The sequence below is a fragment of the Cryptomeria japonica genome, chromosome 7, assembly GCF_030272615.1.
Source record: "Cryptomeria japonica chromosome 7, Sugi_1.0, whole genome shotgun sequence".
Taxonomy (NCBI): domain Eukaryota; kingdom Viridiplantae; phylum Streptophyta; class Pinopsida; order Cupressales; family Cupressaceae; genus Cryptomeria; species Cryptomeria japonica.
Genome location: NC_081411.1, coordinates 495813348 through 495835632, shown reverse-complemented (window position 1 = coordinate 495835632; position 22285 = coordinate 495813348).

Genomic DNA, 22285 nt, shown 5'->3' with positions numbered 1-22285 from the left:
GTATTGTTCTTCTCAATTTGGTCAAGCTCCTCTTCCATAGCTTTAATCCAGTGATCATCTCTAAATGCTTCCTTAGCAGTTCTAGGCTCAATAGTGGAGATCATGGAAGAATTCTCTCTAACTCTTCTTCTGGTTAACACTCCAACATCTTTATCTCCAATAATCTGGTCAGGATTATGATTGAGTTTCACATACCTTGGAATGACATGATTAGTATCTTTAGGTTCTTCTTCCTCACTATCATCATCTTCTTTTGAATCTACCTATTCTAGTTGAACTGGTACTACAACATTCACTTCACTAGCTTCTGGCTTCACCGATTTTGGTTCCAAAATCAGAATGTAAGGTTCATCTTCCTTCTTTTCCTCATAGGTTTCTCCTAAAAATTCAGGACACTCATCCACTTAGATATCAACACTTTCAATGATTCTTTGTGTCTTGTTGTAACATTTTTAGGCCTTACTCTTGGTGGAGTAACCAAGAAATATGCCTTCATCACTCTTAGCCTCAAACTTACTAACATAGTCATCTCTCTTGATAAAACATTTACTGCCAAAAATATTAAAATAACTGACATTAGGTGATCTACCATACCAGTATTTGTAGCATAGGAAATAGGAAATCATCACAAACAATATAAACATTAATCATTAGCTCAATCACGAAAGCACAATTGCAATGACCTATCCTAAACACATTCAATAGAGACATAAAGATAAAACATTCAAAAAGATTATGCAAACCAGATGTTCCCTTCATGCAGCTCCATTGTTCTTCTTTCTTCTCCAAATAGTTTTGATGTAGATCTCACCTTCAAGTGCATAAACCTAATTGTGAAAGCAAGATTGACATTGACACAAGAATACTCGAAGCATGATTTGACAAAGTGATTAGAAATTCAATAGTCTGATTAGGGATCAAGAATCAAGGGGTTTGATGGAAGAAATTCATCCAATTTATAGAAGAATTGGAGAGATGACAAGATTAGCATGATTCAATTCAAATGGAAATTGCAAATCAATTATGTCAATTATGACAAATTTATGACAAATTATGCACCTTCTATGCAAAATTTGTTGATTGATGATTTATGACAATTTATGACAAATTTCTATGTCAAAAATTGATTGATTGTCAATTATGACAAATTATGACAAATTGAGATGTCATTTCCATGAATTTAGGAGAGAAATAGGAGGAATTTGAAATTAGGAATTTAGAAAATGGAAAAATAGAAAAAGAGGAATTAAGAAATTAGAAAAAGAGGAATTAAGAAATTAGAAAAAGATGAAATTGATGAAAATTAGGAAATTAAGTGAATTAATTAATAATTTTTCATTTATTAATTAATTCACAAAGAGAGGAATTATTAGCCAATTAAATGAACATTTAATTGTGATAAGAAGACTTAGGATAAATAATTAATTTATTAATCCTAAAGGAAGAAATGACAAGCAAGGTTAAATGATTAAATCATGAAACCCTAGAAGATGAATTAGCAATGCAAAGATGACAATTAGGTCTTGATGAAAGATAATTGATATTGATTCGATTATGATCATGATTCTGACTGACAAAGGACCAATGCTAATAAATGATTTGATTGATAAATACACCAATTGACATGATTGAAGAGGACAAGGATCGATGACAAATCGATCACAAAATTGCGATCGCCAGATGATAAGATTGATAAGAGGACAAAACCCTAATTAGGATTGACGATGTCCAAAATGATGACAAATGAGCACGCACATTGATGCGATAGGATAAGATCGATCAAAATCATGACTGAAGATTGCTATCGACGAGACCAAATTTGAAAGCGAGACGAATTAAGAATGTAGAAGAATGACTCGATGCTCGCAAATGATAAAGACCAAGTGCGTGACATAGGAGAAATGTTAATGCAACGCAAAAACCTAAAATGAGGCAATGCGCAAATGTTAAAGTATGATTCTGCAAGCGTTGACCATTTTTAGGTGTCTACAGTATTCATAAGGAGTTTTATCCTTAACTCTTTTTACCAATATCTAGTTCATAGTCTAGACAGTTGTGCTGACAGCTTCTCTCGAGAAAGTTTTTTCTACACCTCCTTGTATTAGCATCATTCTAGCAACTTCAACAATTGATCGGTTGTTCGTCTCTGCAATACCATTCTTCTATGGTGTCCTTGGTGCATAAAGCTGCCTCTTAATTCCATTGTCTTCACAATATCTAGTGAAGTCCTCTGAAGTAAATTCACCACCTTGATCAGTCCTCAGACACTTTATCTTCTTACCACTTTCCTTTTCAACTAAGGCCCTGAATGCCTTGAACTTACTAAAGGCTTTTGTTTTGTCCTTCAAGAATGTGACCCACATCATTCTTGAGCAATGATCAATGAAGATCATAAAATATCTATCACCTTGAATACTTTTAGTCCTTATTGGTCCATAGAGATCTATATGAACCAAATCTAACAAATGTTCTGCTGAGAAGGATTTTCTCTTAAAAGTTGAGGATGTAATCTTTCCTAACTGACATTCCTTACATAGAGCATTCACCAGTTTGTCCAACTGAGGCAAACCTCTTACCGACTTGGAATTACTGACTTTTACAATGTTATCAAAATTTATATGAAAAAATCTCCGATGACAAAGCCAACTATCATCTGCTATAGCAATTAAATAGTTGTTAACTTTAGGATTTAGGTGAAACAGGTTACCTTTTGTTTGCTTGCCGGTTGCAATTAGTTCACCTTTTCTCCCATAGATTTGCATATTCCATTCTTAAATTCTAATGGATAACCTCTTTCATTGAGTTGAGCTACACTCAAAAGATTGTTCTTTAATCCTTCAACCCAATAGACATCATCTGCACTGCTCTTTCCATTGAGAGAAATGGTTCCCTTTCCTTTTACCATACAGAGTGAGTCATTTCACAATCTCACAACTCCTCCATCAAATTCCTTCAAAGTAAACAATTTACTTCGATCACTAGTCATGTGGTGTGAACAACCACTATCTATGATCCAATCATCAGAACTATCCATGCAAGAAACTAATGCCTTCTGATCAGATGTTTCCTCTTTAATTGAAACAAAGACAATGTCTTCATTAGCATCTCCCTCAGATTCCTCATCAGTGATACCACCGTCAACTACAATGAGACAATCTCTTTTGCCTTTTCCTTTGTACTTCTTGTACTTCTCACTCTTATGATCATTGTCACCATTAGGATAGTTAGTTGCAATGTGTTCAGTCTTGCTACATGCAAAACACTTCAAAGGTAATTTACCTATGTACTTACTGGTACCACTTGGCCAACAATGCTTCAATCTCATTTAGATTTTCTTCAGCATCAACTTCTCTACTGGATCTAGACTCATAACTCTGACTAACATATCTTCTTTTCCTCATAGGTGGGTTAGAAACTAAAGCTCTAAATGTAGATTCAGATTTTTGAGCACTACCATCATAACCATTGAATTCAAATGCAGTAAGTTTACCAATGGAGTCAAGAGTTACCTTAGTTTTATCGGTATACTTTATCTCCTGAATGGTTGCAACTCAGATAGCATAGACCCGTAGAAGGGTTCTCAACACCTTACTGACCACTGTGGCATCTTCTACTTTACCACTAGAACTCTTGATCTCACCAACTATCTCCTTGATCCTCTTACCCCACTGTTGAATATTCTCACCTTCAACCATTCACATATCATCAAATTTACCTCTCAGACTCTCTTCTTTGGCAATCTTCACATGCTCATCATCGCTATAGATTTCCTCAAGTTTCTTCCACACATCATAAGCAGTCTCCAGACCATGGACATCAACATACTCTGAATCAGACAAAGAATTGATAATGGCCTCCAATGCTTGATTATTTTCTTGTTGCTCTTTATTTTGATCATCAGACATATTCCCACTAGGTGCAGCATATTGAGTAACAACATGTTCCCAATATTGACTTCCTAGACTCTTGATATAGATTTTCATCCTATCACTCCATATTCTATAGTTTTCTCTATTAAACTTTGGACCTTCTTTTTTCATCATGTTCTTCAAGATCTTTACCACAAGCTGTTAGGATTAGACACTAGACAACTTGAAATACTCTGATACCAATTGATGGTATGATGAATCAATAAGGATCCGAAAAAATACTAAGAAGGGGGGGGTGAATCAGTAGATAGAAAAATTACTAAACTTTCACCAAACTCAAAACAACCTCTCTAGTCAAACTCAGAATTGACTAGTTCAAACACTGAACTACAAATTGCAATATCATTGTCAAGTATATCGATTGACTGTCATAAAAGAATAACAGTATAACAGCTCCGAAACTCTCAAAACCTTTTAACAAAAACATTCAAATACTTTACTAACAATAGAAAAAGCACATTTTAGATTGTTGCCAGTCATTTTATCATATCTAAGTGGATTCAACAGTTAAGCAAATTAACTATAGTAAACATAATCACGAAAACATTCATCACTTGACACAATAATTTTTATGTGGGAACCCAAATGGGAAAAACCACAATGGGGATGAATACTCACAAGTATTCTGAACTCTTCTAAAGTTCGCCCTGTTAGGAGCCAAGCCTGTTAAAGCTTTACAAAAAGTCCTGTTAAGAACAGACCCTGTTAGGGACCACCCAGTTAAGGGATTGACTATAATGCCCTATGCCCCATTAGGAGTAACCTCGGTAGAGGAATTTGAAATCCAAGTTAATGGATCACTTGGTTAGAGGATTTAGATAGCACTAAGCTTGTTCAAGCTTACCCGGTTAAGGTATTTGACTGTTGTAATTGTTAGAGAACAACAGGGGTTTGTTGGTCTGGTGAATAACACTACTCTACTTGACCAGATCCTTTTCATGCTCCTATCTGCCTTCACACATACTGCAGATACAACTTCTGGTTCGGCAACTAATCACACTTACACTGAACCAAAATTGCCAACACTACAACAAAACAACTCATCAACCTTATAAGAAAAATAATAAGTCGGTAACACATCACAAACCTAAGATCTCATAGAGATTACAAACAAATTGGTTCAAGTATGACCATTAGATTACATAGCAATCATTTCACATGATTCAATACAACCTCGATCGCTCCTTGATCACTGCTTCATCAATCCCTGTAACTCATCATGTGGTTTCTACTTCATGCAATGTACTCACTCATTCCCAAGATAAAATCATCATCTCTACGCACCAAAAACCATTTGAAACTCTTCATATACAATATACATATGTGGCATAATCATTACCGCTCATCATTTGATTATAAACCAATACAACCAATTCACCAAGCTCCATCAGTTAGGGTTTGGCATGTCAACAGGTAGGATTACCGGTTCATCTCACTGCTTCTCAAGTAATACCAATTTCCTTCACTAGATCACCTACCAGTTGCAAAAAAACATCATAACAACATCATTACCAGTTATAATTGACATCAATGACAACATAATAGTTCATCAATGCAATCTTCATGCAAATGCCAACAACATTGACCAGATAGGTTAGACAAAAGGACAATGAATACAAATATAGTTCACAGATTCTTCATCATTAAGGCATAAGTAGTATTTGTTGGGGATGCAGAATACCCTCTTTCTTAGGTTATCTATGGTTAGAATTTTATTTTGCAGAAGAATCCATAAAAAAATATTTATTTTAGGAGTCAAACCTAAACACCAAGCTTTGGCCCAACAGGGGATAGAGTCTTGAGACTAAGACAACAAACACCACTGAATAAATCCCTAAAGGGGTTCCTCCCCACACCAAGTGGTCCTCCCTTCTTGGATTAATGACATCCTAGTTGAGTTTCATATTAACATTCTTTAAGTTAGGATCAATAGTGCTTAGGTCCACCCACTTCTAATCTCTCCAGTAGTCAGCAACTTTGACACCAAACTTGTTCTTGCGGGCTTGGATGATCACCTAAGGAACATAATGATCATTGAGAGGAGCCCCTCCAATCCAAGCATCATCCTATAAGTCAACCTTTCTATCATTACCAATGGCCCACACTTTTCCCACTCACAATACCTTTTGCATGAGTAACACTGTTCCATATGGTAGAGCCACTCGGGATCTAATCTGAGGCAAGGAAATCTTCCATTGTAGAATTCAAAAAAATAAGTATTTAGCCTTCCAAATTTCATTCCATTCACCTATTCCCTAATAGATTCTCCATATTTTTTTGGCCAAGAGGTTTTTATTTAGGGTTTTAATATTTCTCAGACCAAGCCTCGCTACCTTCTTCGGTTTGCAAACTTTATCCCAAGCAATGAGGGAAACTCTCTTCTTCTCCTCACCCCGGACCAAAGGAAAGATTTCTAAATTTTCTCAATAGCATCTACAAATTTACTAGGTATTTTGAAGAGACTTAAGACATAAATCAAAAGAATCTGGAGAGAAGATTTCAATAGATGGATTTTACCTTCTTGGCTAAGAAGGGTCCCTTTCTGCCCAGCTTGCTTCCTATTGAATCTATCAATAAGACTTATTCCATAAAAGATCTATAGCCTTCATACCTAAGGGGAGACCCAAGTAAATAGAAGGAGGTTGGCCAATTTGGCATCCTAAGATACGAGCCATCCTGGTCTGTTAGTCCTCCGGAGTGTTGAAGAAGAATAAAGAGCTTTTCTCCTAGTTAATCGATTGACCCAAAGAAACACTATAAGTATTGAGAAGGTTCTCCATGTTAGTTGATTCTATTATAGTTAACACATAATAGTTTTGCCTTTTTTAATTTTTGCAATTTTTAGTAAATCTAGTAAGTTGAGGGAATGACACGAAGCTCTTCTACATTATAGGAGCCAATTTTTCCCTCTACCCTATGTTCCATTATAATTTTATTAGATACGATAAGGATATCACATGTGTATTCATTTTGAATGTGAACCTCGAGGGACAAATCATTCAAGTCCTCCTCTATAACTATTTCTACTCACAAAGATAGGTTTTTGAATTATTGAATATAATTATTGAGTAATCTTACTTGTTTTATTTTGGCTAACTAGCTAGATTAATTCTTTGATACACTATTGTCATAAAAAACTACAAGTTTTTAGTAAAATTGATCAACTATCATAGAGGATTTCATTAGTCTTTTGAGCATACACACAACTATACCAAATGAATCTCTTAGGTTAGAGATATAATTATACCATTGTAACCTTTTGTTCAATGAGATTTGACAAATATAAATAATTTATCCATTTGATTAATCCAAGTGACTAGATCATTTTCATAAAAATTTCACATGTTTTGTTTTTAATAAATTATATTTCAAGATCTAGAATGAGTGCTAGCATTTGGCTGTCCTAATGATCCATCTTGATTGACTAAAAATTTAGAGAGGGTGATGTATGGGGTTGAGCACTTGGTTATGATGATGATACATATAGATTGTTGGCATATGATGAACCGACATGTTGATATGATGATAATGTATGTTGTCTTGATTAAGTAAAAATAGGTTTTTGAAAGGAACCCAAACCTTTTACAAAGCAGGAGAGCCAAAGAACTAGAAAAAACCGTGCCTAATCACTTCAAAAACAAAAATTGATCCCATCCAAATAAAAAGGGATCTCAACACACATAACATGAAGAACCAGAAAAAGATAGCAAAAGGAAAGCAAAAAGACAACACAAAGACAGAGACCGAGATAGCTAGATATTTTTCATGATATCTTCAGCATGGACCACCATCAGTTTCATGTTGTCTGCAGAGGTCTTTAAATCATCCATCTCTTGACCTTTGATGTCGCTCTTATTCCTAGCATTGGCTCTAGTCCTCTTCTCATGACCTTTTTTATCCAGCTGATCCTTTTCACCTTATTTCTCTTTGATGTTGTCAAATCTGTTAATCAAAATGTTGAAGAACCACTTGCCGCATGTTGTCCTAAAACTGCTTTAGGTTTACCACCTCCCAAGTTTGAATTTTGAACCTCATCATTCCCCTTACCTCCTACTATCTTCTCCTCATGTGATCTAGGGCCCCCACCTGGGTCCCCCAAGTCCAAAGGAACATCGGGTTCATTGATGTCAATAAGTGTATTTAAACCGGTATGTAGATTGGAAGAAGTTGGTGAACTAGTATGAAGAAATGCAGTGAACCGGTGTCGAGGTTTCACTGAGTGTGACTACCGGTTGGTAGTCTTAGCTCTAGGGTTTCTAGTTTGGCAATCTCACTTGTGCAATGCAACCGATAACATTCTATGATAATTTATCTAAGAGATGAAGATGAGATCGTGATGCCACATCATCTTTGTGCACATGAAGGATTTCCTTGAGGATCTTGCATGAGAAGATTGACTGCATTAAATGTCTACCTTAGGAATGAACATTCTTCTTAGCAGTATGAGAAGAAAGCATGACGAGTTACTGATTTCTATGTGTGGTGAAGAATGAGCAATGTAGATTGTCTTGTGATCTGTTTGAAATTGTATTGCTCAATGCAAAGTGTTTGGACAGTAATGATTGGACCGCTTGTACTGTAAACCTAAAATTCTTAGGGTTTAGGGTTTATGCTACCGACCGAATTTTTGTCTATAAGGTCGATGATGTTTGTTATTGTAAGTTTTTGGCAAATGTTGTGTGTGTATCTGAGTGATGAGATACTTGCTAGACCAGTAAGAGAAAACTGCAGAGTGTGATTGCAGAAGTAGAGGAACTGAAAAGGATCTGCCTTAGCATATAGTGATGTTATCAGATCAAAGCTTTACCTGTTGTCTTCTAACCATTTCAATAGAAGGAAAAACCCTTTGATAGGTAGCTTTAACAGGCTTACTATAAATCCTCTGACCAGGTGACTCAAGCTCATTGGGTTCTTTAAATCCTCTAGCAAGGTAACCTTTAACAGGGTATATAGCAATCCCTTAACTAGGTGATCTTTAACAGGATCGGTTCCTAGCAAAACCTTATTGTAAAGTCTTTAACTGGACTAGACTCCTAAGAGAGCAAGCTTCAAAAGAGTTCAAAAACAAGCTTGTGGGTATTCATCCCCATTGTGGTTTTTCCCATTTGGGTTTCCACATGAAAAATATGTGTGTCATGTGTTGTGCATTTTTCATGTGATGATTAAGTGTTCTTTGTTTAAGTAATTATGTATGTAGAGATAATGGTTATGGTATTGGTGATCCACCACATGCATATATTTATGGGTAAAGTAGCTATCAAGTATTAAATGTATTTGAAGTGTTTAGACTTACCAGTCTATGATGTCTGGAGTCTTATTGTGTTTAACCGGTATTGCCATGGTTAAGTTCAGTGATGAAGACAACCAATTAGTATTATTTTAGCTTGATAAGATTGTTGGAAAGTTTTTGTCTGTACTGATTCACCCCCCCCCACCCCCTCTCAATACCAGTTAGGGTATCTATTGTTCATCATTATTCATCAATTGGTATCAGAGTGACTCTAGGTCCTCGGTGATATAATCTTAACCGCTTGAGGTAAAAGATCTTGCCTTAATGATGAAGAGGGATGGTCCTAAGTTCAATAGAGATAACTTTAAAATATGGAAGGATAGAATGAAGATCTATATCAATATTTTAGGTGCTCAACACTGGAGCTATGTTGAAAATGTCTATGTAATTCCCACTGGAACTTTAACTGATGATCAAAAAAGAGAGATTCAAGAAAATGGGCAAGTCATGGAAGCCCTTATTAGCAGTTTGTCTGATATTGAGTTCATTGATGTATAAGATAAGGACACTCCTAAAGATGTATGGGACATATTGGAAACTATCTATGGTGGTGATGAGAATGTAAAGCAAGCTAAGGAAGAGAGCCTTAGAGGAAAATTTGAAGACATGAGGATGGTTGAAGGTGAGACCATTCAACAATATGGCATAAGAATCAAGACTATTGTTGGAGATATCAAGAGCACTGGTGGAACAATTGATGATGCCACCATTGTTAGTAAAGTCTTGAGATCATTGTTACCTGTCTATGCAATTAGAGTTGTTGCTATTTAGGAACTAAGGTCTATTGACAAAACCAAGGTATCCTAAGACTCTATCATTGTAAAGTTAACTGCATATGAGTTGAATAGCTATGATGGCAGTGTTCAGAAGACTACGTCAGCTTATAGAGTATCTATTGCACCAACTAGAAAAGGAAAAGAAGAAAGTACCAGTTATGAATCCATGCAAAGAAGAGGTGTGGATGATGAAGAAATTCTGATGGAGTTTGAAGCTCTTCTTGCCAAGAGACTTCCAAAAGGTACAGGAAAATACAGAGGTAAGCTTCCTTTAAATTTTTTTTCCTGCAATAAGATAGGACATATAGCTGTTAACTATCCTAACAATGAGAATAAGGATAAACCAGAGAGGTTTGGAAAGTATAAAGGAGGAAATAGAAGAAATTGTCTTGTTGCAGTGGAAGAAGGTGTTACCGATGAAGAATCTGAGGATGAAGAAAATGAAGACATAGTATTTGTATGTATAAATGAAGAAGTGTCTGACAAAAAAGCACGTGTCTCTCACATTGACAACTCTAATGAGTGGATAATTAATAATGGTTGTTCTCACCACATGACTAGTGATAGGAGAAAGTTTATGTCTCTAGAAGAATATGATGGAGGTGTTGTCAGATTTGGCAATGATGCACCATGTTTGGTGAAAGGTAAAGGATCCATCTCAGTGAATGGAAAGAGTAGTGCAGATGATATCTACTAGGTACAAGGTATTAGGCATAATCTATTGAGTGTTGCTCAGCTAAATGATAAATGACTCATTCTAGAGTTCAAAGGTGGAGTCTGCAGTATAAATGGTAAAAGTGGTGAACTTATTGCCACCTGTAAGCAGACTAGAGGTAACCTATTTTAGTTGAATGCCAAGATAAGTTGGTGTCTGATGGCAAAGTTTGATGACAGTTGGATATGGCATAGGAGACTTTGTCATATGAACTTTGATAATATTTTAAAGGCTAGTAAGATCAAGGCAGTAAGAGGATTGCCTTTGCTGAACAAACCGGAGAACTCTTTGTGCAGAGAATGTCAACTTGGGAAGATGTCTTCCTCAACTTTCAAAGGTAAGTCTTTTTCAGCAGAAAACTTACTTGATCTTGTGCATACTAATTTGTGTGGTCCTATGAAAACTAGAAGTATTCAGGAAGATAGGTATTTCATGATTCTTACCGATGACTGCTCAAGAATGATGTGGGTCACATTCTTGAAAGACAAGTCTGAGGCGTTTGGAAATTTCAAAGCCTTTAGAGCATTAGTAGAGAAGGAAAGTGGTCAAAAGATAAAATGCCTAAGAACTGATCAAGGAGGTGAATTCACTTCTGATGAATTCAACAAGTACTATGAAGATAGAGGTATCAAGAGGCAATTATCTACCCCAAGGACACCACAATAGAATGGCATAGTAGAAAGGAATAACAGGACTATAGTTGAAGTAGCTAGAACAATGTTGATCCAAGGAAAGGTTGCTCACACTTTTTGGAGAGAAGCAGTGAGCACTGCAGTCTATACTATGCACTGGGTACTCATCAAGAAAGGTAGAGTTAAAACCCTTTATGAGTATTGGACTGGGAAAACTCCCACTGTGAGTTATTTTAGAGTGTTTGGTAGTAAGTGTTATATCAAGAGAGGTGAGCATCTGAGCAAGTTTGATGCTAAAAGTGATGAAGGAATATTTCTGGGACATTCAACTAAGAGAAAAGCTCTCAAGTGCTACAACAATAGAACACAAAAAATTGTTCAGAGTATCAATGTCAGGGTTGATGAATCCCGTGATGAACTTGAGGAAACCTGCAGCGAAGAAGTGGAAGATGAACTAGGTATAGCCTTTTGGGAACTAGTTAAGAAAGAAACAAGTAAAGATCTTAGTGTTCCTATACTGGTAGAAGCTGCAGTAGGAGAAGAATAAGAGGTAAGTGAAGAAGAAGAGGAAAAACTAGCAGAATAAGCTAGAGTCATTCCTAGGTATGTGAAACTACATCATGATCTGAAGCAAATCATAGGAGATAAAGATGTAGGGATACTCACAAGAAGAAAGGTGAAAGAAAATGCTTGCATGATTTTTGAATTAGAGCCCAAGACTTCCAAAGAAGAACTTATAGATGAAGACTGGATTAAAGCAATGGAAGAGGAGCTAGACCAGATAGAAAAGAATGCAACATGGTCTCTGGTACTCAGACCAGAACACAAGAATGTCATAGGTACCAAATGGGTCTCTAGGAATAAGCTAAATGAAGAAGGAATAGTTGTAAGGAACAAGGCAAGACTTGTATGCAAAGGATATGCTTAGGAAGAGGGAGAAGACTATGGATAAACCTTTTCTCATGTGGCTAGACTGGAAGGTGTCCGAATGCTACTTGCATTTTCAGCATTTAAGGGATTTAAGGTTTATCAGATGGATGTGAAGTCAACATTTTTGAATGGAATCCTAGAAGAGGAAGTGTATATTGAGCAACCGAAAGGGTTTGCCTTATTAGAAGATAGTAACATGGTGTGTAGATTACACAAAACTCTATATGGACTAAAAAAAGCACCTAGGGCATGGTATGAATAGTTACACTCTCATCTTGTGAAGATTGGATTTCAGAGAACAAGTGAGGATAGCAACATCTATCTAAAATCTGAAGGTGATCAGATTCTGATCTATGAAGTATTTGTAGATGACATAATCTTTGGAGGAGATGTTAAAATGAGTCATGCTTTTGCAGATGAAATGAAGAAAGAGTTTGAGATGTCTTTGATTGGAGAGATAAAGTTCTTCATTGGTTTACAGATTCAGCAAATGAAAGAGGGTATCTTTATTACCCAGTCCAAGTATGTCAAAGAGGTATTGGAGACCTTTGGCATGGAGGATAACAAATCAGTTGGTACATCGATGGTGACTAGCTATAAACTGACTAAGGAAGATGATTCAACGTTACTGAATGAGAAGGAGTACTGGTCAATGATCGGTAAGATGTACTATGTGGTGCACAATAGACCAGATATTGCTCATGCAGTGGGCATAGTAGCTCATTTTCAAAAATGTCCAAGGGAATCCCACTTGGTAGCTGTCAAGTAGATTCTTAGATATCTGAAAGGAATAGTTGACTATGGATTGTGGTATCCATATAATGGTGACTTTAACCTCAAAGTCTTTACCGATGCCGATTGGGCAGGTAATGTGGATGATTAGAAGACTACAATTGGTGGAGCATTCTTTCTTGGTGAAAGACTAGTCTCGTGGATGAGTAAGAAGCAGAACTGTATTTATCACTCTACAGTTGAAGCAGAATATGTGACAACATTTATGAACTGCACTCAAGAAATCTGGATGAAACATGTATTGGAAGGTTTAAAAGTACCTATATCTAAACCAGTGAATATATTTTGTGACAACACAAGTGCAATAAATATTTCCAAGAATCCGGTATTGCATGCTAGAAATAAGCACATTGAGCTTAAGTATCACTTCTTGAGATAAAAGGTTCAGAATAAGGAGGTTGTACTAGAACATGTTTCCAGTAAGGAGCACCTAGTAGATATATTCACTAAGCCCTTACCAAAGATTACATTTACCTATTTGAGAGGTGAATTAGGGGTTCTTCCCCTTCATGAAGTCAACTAAAGTTGTGTGCTCCACATTAGTCAGGTACTATAGTGTCAAATATTCACGATTGATGTGTTGAAGGGTGCTACTCCATAGGGGGAGAAACATAGTGGAGAATGGAAGCTTGTGCCTCTACTTTGGCATTATTGTCAAAGGGGGAGAAGATATCTAATGTATGGTGGAGAAGATATCTGATGATGCATAATACACTGGTCTATGATGTCTGCAGTTGCAATGCTACACTGAGTATTGCCATCAATGCCAAAGGGGGAGATTGTTGGCATATGATGAACCGACATGTTGATATGATGATAATGTATGTTGTCATTGATGTCAATAAGTGTAAGTAAACCAGTATGCAGATTGGAAGAAGTTGGTGAACCGGTATGAAGAAATGTAGTGAACCCATGTTGGGGTTTCACTGAGTGTGACTACCAGTTGGTAGTCTCAGCTCTAGGGTTTCTGGTTTGGAAATCTTGCTTGTGCGATGCAACTGATAACATTCTATGATAAGTTAGCTAAGAGATGAAGATGAGATCGTGATGCCACGTCAGCTTTGTGCACGTGAAGGATTTCCTTGAGGATCTTGCATGAGAAGATCGACTGCATTAAATGTCTACCTTGGGAATGAACATTCTTCTTAGCAGTATGAGAAGAAATCGTGATGAGTTATTGATTTCTATGTGTGGTGAAGAATGGACGATACAAATTGTCTTGTGATCTATTTGAAATTGTATTGCTCTATGCAAAATGTTTGAACGATCAGGATTGGACCGCTTATATTGTAAACCTAAAATGTTTAGGGTTTAGGGTTTATGCTACCGACCTAATTGTTGTCTATAAGGTCAATGATGTTTGTTATTGTAAGTTGTTGGAAAATGTTGTGTGTGTATCCGAGTGATGAGATACTTGCCAAACCAGTAAGAGAAAACTACAGAGTGTGATTGCAAAAGTAGAGGAACTAAAAAGGATCTGCCTTAGCATATAGTGTTGTTATCAGATCAAAGCTTTACCTGTTGTCTTCTAACCATTTCAACAGAAGGAAAATCCCTTTGCTGGGTAGCTTTAATAGGCTTACTGTAAATCCTCTAACCAAGTGACTCAAGTTCATTGAGTTCTTTAAATCCTCTAGCAAGGTAAACTTTAACAGGGTTTCAACCTTTAAGAGGGCATATAGCAATCCCTTAACTGGGTGATCTTTAACAGGATTGGTTCCTAGCAGAACCTTATTGTAAAGTCTTTAACCGGACTAGGCTTCTAAGAGAGAAAGCTTCAAAAGAGTTCAAAAACAAGCTTGTGGGTATTCATCCCCACCATGGTTTTTCCCATTTGAGTTTCCATGTGAAAAATTTGTGTGTCATGTGTTGTGCATTTTTCATGTGATGATTAAGTGTTCTTTGTTTAAGTGATTATGCATGTAGAGCTAATGGTTATGGTATTGGTAACACACCATGTGCATATGTTTATGGGTAAAGTAGCTATCAAGTATTAAATGTATTTGAAGTGTTTAGACTTACCAGTCTATGCTATCTAAAGTCTTACTTTGTTTAACCGGTATTGCCATGGTTAAGTTCAATGATGAAGACAACCGGTTAGTATTGTTTTAGCTTGATAAGATTGTTGGAAAGTTTTGGTATGTACTAATTCACCTTCCCTCTCAGTACCAGTTAGGGTATCTGTTGTTCATCATTATTTATCATAGATATATTGATTAGTAGAAGACAATGTTTTATGGATGCTTACCAATTCTTCTTGAATGTTTTGCATACTCTTTTCCAGCTAGCCCACTCTTCATCCAGTGAAGATGCCATCATGAATAAAGTCCCTCCCAAGCCTAAATATAAAGTTATATCCTCTTTGTCTAGATATTTTCTTGGAATTTAGGATTTCTTTCCCTAAACTATAGTGTGTGGCCCTAGTATTCTTAGGCTTTATAGTGCAAAATCTAATTTCATCAATGGTCCAAATTTGGATGGACGATTGAAGAATTATGTCAGCTGCAACATAAAAAATTAAATATTAGACCTCTAATGAATTTTGGTAAGATTTAAAAAATATAATGACATATGAAATATTGTTGAATTGTAGCTTGTAACGTAAATTTACAAACAACACTTAAAAATTGAAATAAAATAGTGAATATTGATCACCAATGTCTAAAATTTGAATTGTGACTTTCTTGAATTCTCCACTAGTTCCAATAAAAAATTGGTAGACAAATACATAGTTGTTTGTGATATCTAGACAAATATTCAGAACAAGGATGAAAGCATAATTTTATAGTAAGTTCGTCAAAATTATATTAGTTGACCTTTAATTTGGAGCATATCTACTTTAATATGCACTCGATCAAACCTTTAGATTTCATTTTTTTTCCTAAAATGAGAGAGATATGTGCTTGACAACTTGAATTCTTGTTTCTTGTTTTTAGATGTCGAGATTATGTTCTGAATCTACTTGTAATGAAATACATTATAAATTAAAGAATATAATAATAATAATATATAAATACTTGATAATAATAAACCGCTTGAAGGGGAAAAGCTTCCAAAAGTTTTCAACAAGAATAGAATTCATAATATCAAATAATAAACTAATCACAATCTCCTATATACCATACATATTTCATGAATGCCAACTAGACTCACCTATTTACATATAAATGACTACATAAATGACCATATACCTTAATTGAGAGTTGTATTAGCCACAACTTGGTTAAAGATATCGCAAAACAACCTCCCTCTCATTCACTCTCCATGTGACACTTGACATCATTTCATGCCTTGAGAGGACTCCTTCATCCTTCAACTGTGATCCTTTTCTCTCATCTTAGCCCTCCATTAATTTTCTTCACAAATATATATTATCCTACACATAACCATTTTTCATAAATCTCACCCCTTTATCATTTGAGCACTGTTATGTTGGCAGATTTATGTTCTGAGCACACATTTAATAAACTATTGTAAATCGATGCAACAAGGAGATAAACATAGTTCATTTTAACTAAATTTTATGTTGGTTTGGTCTTCCCTCACCTAATCCAAGTGTTTTTGGTTTTTGTAGTGTCCCTCCTAGACTTGTCTTTTGATTTATGCATTGATAGACTCGATTTGACTCTTATGTGATGTTTTGATTTATGTTTATGACTCTATCTATATGAGTAGATGCTATGGATGATGATAGACCTTTTATATTGACATATGTTATATGATGGCTCCTATGGATGATTGACATATCTTGCATTATGATGATGATGGATTTACTTGATGATCTTATATGTGCTCATGGTTCATGATGGATTTGATGATATTATGGTTATGGTTCATGATGGATTCAATGATAATGGAATTGCTGATATAATGATTGTGATTGTCTTCTAGTGTCTTCGTAATAGGGATGATGTCATACCACTCATTGCAAGCATGATATGGCGTTGTGATTATCTATCACTTGCCTAATTAATTATGATATATTATCGTATATGTTGTATCATGGTTATTGGTGGTTATAGGATTGCAGGTACTAGACATCGACTCCACTTGGTCTCACAGGTCTGAGCGTGTCTTATCCCAATGGTAAGTTGTTGGAGATGGCATAAGTTTCCTTCCTTATATTCTAGGTCCTAGTTGACATCCTAGTCAGTCTAGTGTCGTGACTGAGTTGTCTTGTAGCGCTTTGCAGTGTGTCATTCGAGCCTTGTATCAAGTTGCCTTGGGGTGTTGTGAGTATTTGATTAATATAGTTTAATAATGATAAAATCAATTTATTATATAGCTTGGTCATTTAATTATTATTTGTCTGATTTATTATTGGGATTTAATATTTATTTGTATTATTTAATTATTTTATATGGTTTATTATTTATTTATTGCCCTTGGTTATTTTATTTATTTATTGGGCCTTTGGATTATTATATTTGTTTATTTATATAGTTGCGATATTCATTTTATATTGATTTTTATTATTGGACTTTTGTATTTTATTTTGCTCATGAGGTTATTTTATTTAATGCTTTTGATTTATTATTTCTCTTGTTACTATTTGGTTAATCGATATAATATATTTATTACCTACCCTTCTATTCTATTGGTTGATTTTGCGAGGGTATGTAAATAATACTACCTCAAAAATATGCATGGTAGGTATATTATATGGTTTATTCGAATTTTTTGATTGGTCGGTATATTTCTATAGTTTTTGAATTAATTTTCTATTTATTAGATTCAGTTGTGCATTGTCAGGGTTGGCATTCAGTGGTAGTTTTGGCTTGCAATTTGGAATTCGATCTTGTTGAAGCTTGGATCTTGGATTGTTGAATACTTCTCATTGGATTCAATGGATTTGGATTTTCTCTACTTCGAATTTCTTTGCTATCACTCTATTTTTCCAAGTTGAAGCTTTGACTTCATTCTGCATTTTGATTTGAAAATATTTGTCTACTCCATGATTGTTAAAGATTGTTTGCATGGGGGAAGAGTTGTGTTTATAGTTTTCCTATTGTTAAGATTGGGGAATTGATGATTATATATATATATATATATAAAGTTATATTATTGGTAAAATTTGAGTTTGGGAGCATTGTCATGAATGCAATCTTGTATTCTTTGTGTGATATATTTTTGCATTTGTTATCTTTAAGGGTCCATAAATCCATTTTTATTTGATGTATGAATCCCCTCTCCATCTTATATTATCTTTTGGAGTTGTCTCTTTGAGTTTTGTGCATTTTTTAGTGTGACGGTGTGAAGGAGGTGCAGGGAATTGGTGTTGGATTTCATTTATATGACCTTGTTGTATCATTTATGTGTTTTCTCAGCTTTATTTTGTCCCCCCACACCTTCTAGGAGTGTTATGTGTCAATTTTGTGAGCCTATGTGAAAAATTGGGCATTATCATCACTTTATTTCTCTGTTTTTCATCATTTTTACATTATGTCTTGGATACGCTATCTGCACCTCATATGCACTAAATTTTTCCTTGGATGCACTATAGAAGGTTCCAAATGTGCTAATCTTCACCCCATATGTGCTAATATGGTCCTTGCATGCGCTAAATTTCTTTGCTTTGTTGGTTTTGCCAATTTTGCTCAATAAGGTCACTTTTTTGGATTTTGGTCTTGTACCAGAGGCTTTCTATGATTGTTTTGAGTTCTCAAAGATGTCTTGTAATGTGGTATTGATTATTTCATATTTTATTTTGGGCTCCGGTAAGATGGTTTGTGCCTTACTATTGAGGGATAAGCTCATATGTTGTATAGCTCCAACAAGAGGAAGGATGCCTTACTGTTGAGGAATGGATTATGTGAGCTCCAATGAGAGGATTGTGCCTCACTGTTATGGATTTATTTGTATATGTTTGAGTAATAGTTTATTTTCCTTGCTCTTTCTTATTGTTATTCTTTTGATGGTGAAGGCTCTCACTTTATATGTTGGCTTTATGGTTCTTATTGTGCTCCAATTTTGTATTGTTGATGTTGAGATTTTGAATTCATTCATGTTGAGACTTCATGATGTTATTGTAATGTTAATGTGGTTTATGTTTCACCCTAAGGTCTTGGTCCATGGATAGGGAGAGTGGGATCTTGCGTGGGTAGGATCGTGGTCGTGAGCAATAGGCTCTAAGAGGTTCCTAGAGAGGATGCTTAGGGTCTAGACCTGTCATGGGACCACATGGAGGGTTTATGTTTAATTTGCAAGTGATAACCATAATAATTTTATTAGTGGGTTTGGTTATTAGGATTCACTTAATAAAGATAATGAATAGTTTTTGTGGCCCCACCTTATAGCCCTTGGGGAGAGACTCGGGATGAGCTTGGGAAGATTGTTGTGACAGTAAGCCAAACTTCCTTGATTGCTCATAGGTTGAAATGGCTCCTCATGTCTATTAGGGTGTGGCTTGATCCCTTCTATTGGTGCCCAAAAATGGGTTTACAATTCCATAGTGCAGAGACCAAGCTGATTCCTCCAAATATCTATGGAAAGTCACTTCCAACTTTTAATATTCTCCAGGCTTGGACCAACTTTAACAAGGATACAAGATTCTTCTACACTTTAGGCTATGCAAAACATGGGAGGGTGATCCCCATGCCAATTTGTGACCTCTATGCCACACTCACAAATTACACATGAAACAAAGCAGATAATCTCATATAAGGCTCAATGGAAAGGGAGAATGCTCAAGAATGGAAAATTCCTCAGTGATCCTCAACCAATTTGGAGCATGAGAAGATTATATGCACATAACACCATACATGTAAATGAAAATATTCTATTATTTAACAAATTATAGCAAATAACTGGTGATTCCGAACAAAAAATCAACATCAAGCCAGTTGCAAGCTACGATCAGTGCCTTACTCCATTAGGTAGATGAGTTCATACTATGTAAAATGTATTTTGATAGAATTTATCTAACAACATATAAACCTAAGATAATATTGCCTTGTAATACATCATATTTTCAACCCCAACCCAAAACTACTTATCAAAAATCCCTACAAATATCCCTACCACTCTGCAATTCTACTCAAGCATTTTAATTGGCCCTTTAAACCAAAGAATGAATAGAAAATGCATACACCACAACAATGCAATGAATGATAAAATCCTTGATCATATTCATTCAAAATATGATCGAACAATACACTAGAGAGAAATGGGTTTTAATTCTATTTCTATTGAATAATCTCATTGTCTCTGTCAAAATACAATTTATACATAACTCCTTCAAGAACCTACAGAAAATAGACACAAGACTCTTTCTATTTTTCTATGCAAATGACCTTTTTACAACTTTTTCGTTTCACCTAGACTTTGTTATTGGAACCAGAAATTTAGAACACTCAAGGGACCAAAATTGGAACCTTGTCTCATAACCCTAAATTCCCTTTTATAAAAAAAAGGGAGCAAAACAAGCTTCGGGCCAGAGGAGACACCTCTCATCTCAAAATGATCACATACAACTGCATTTTGTTACAAAAAATATTCCATCCTTGATCTTGTTCATATAGGATCAAAATCTTCACCCGCTTTTCTAAAACTCATGATGAATTTTACTGCCATCTCTGTTATACCGGTTCAAAATTATCCACCACTAGAAGACAAAAATAGTTATATCAAATTGTTTGCAACCTTTATTCATCATTCAGATACATACTACTCCATGCAATGTACTCTTCATCAGATGGCCAGTCAAAACTCATGACTTCATCAGCTTTAGCCCTGTAGGGAATGGTCAAAACTCATGACTTCATCAACTTTAGCCCTATAGGGAATGTATTCAATGGCTACTTGGTTTTCCTCTCTTTCAAAAGTTTCAAAAAATGACCCCATGGCAATTATTTTATCCATGCTATTCTCCAACATATCCATATTTAGCCCTCACATATTAGCTCTACCTGGGTACCGATGACTCTTTCTGCCTCCTCCTTCCAAAATTGTAGAGGATTGACTACCCCTTCTTCATCTTTAATATCTGGCAAAAGAGTTTGATTCAACTCACTGAAACATTTCATCAATTCCCTTACCTTTCTTTCTATATTTTCCAAAAAAATTTAGGCTTCCTGCATTGATTTTACCAATAAATAAGTTGGTTGGAGTGCATGTGGTCTCTCAACATGATACTTAGAAGCCATGGACATTATTCTGAGCTCATTTCCCCTTTGCAGCCATTTTCTAAATAAAGGAATTGCCGCTTCTTTATCATCATCAAATTTTTGAATATCATTAAATAATAAAGAATATAAGGCATGAACACTATTGAGTCTACTATATATTTTTTCATTCAAATGAGTTAACATTGAGCTAACTATCTCCTTTTGTTGCCTGATTGATTGATCTTTTGATTCTTTTAGCTTATTTTCTAATTCAACAATCTTTTCTAAGAGATGAGACTAAGTTGGTTCAGTTGATCTTGTGGCTTCAGGCTCATCATCATATGGGACAAATGACATACCAGGGATACCAACATTTATATCAGGTTGAACTGCTTCTTCTTCCTAGACAACAGGTGATGACCTAGATGTTGATGGCTTAGATGGCCCTGTAAGTGTAGGAAAGGAAACCTTTATTTGTCCCTGCTTAAAGAGTTGGACTCTCATTTGCAACTCCACACACCTTTGTTGAGCTGCATTGTAATCATTGAACAATTTATCAAAATTTCTCATTAGCTTTGCCTTTTCCAAGGCTTCTCTTTTTGAAGTCTCATGTGCCAACTTAGCAACATCAACATTCAACTTTGTAGACTCTACACTTGATGTGTTAGATGCTCTTTTTATAATAAGTCCTCCCTTCAAATTGGGGTTTAAGTCATTGATGTTAGGCTTTCTAGGTCCTTCTTCTAGTGCCCATATTGCCAAAGTTGCATAATCATCCACAAAATCTGATCCTTTTAATGCCAACCTTGCTTCCTCTTCTGAATTGAAATGTTGACCTTTTGATTTCCTGATTGCATCAAAAGCCAGTGCATCTTCTATGTCCCATTTTGGTAAAATCAGGACTCTGGCCCGACTTATAATCTTCCTACCCTCATCAGCAGTTATTTCCTTAAACTTTTCCATCATTTCAGTCTTGACCTCTTCCTGATTTTCTTGATCAGATCTATTTGGCCTTTGGGCCCTTTTTTCAGTAGTTATCCTTTTGTATTCTTCAGTCTTCATCTTCCATACTAATTGAAAAAAGGTTGGGCTCCTCACAAAAGTATCATCTTCAAG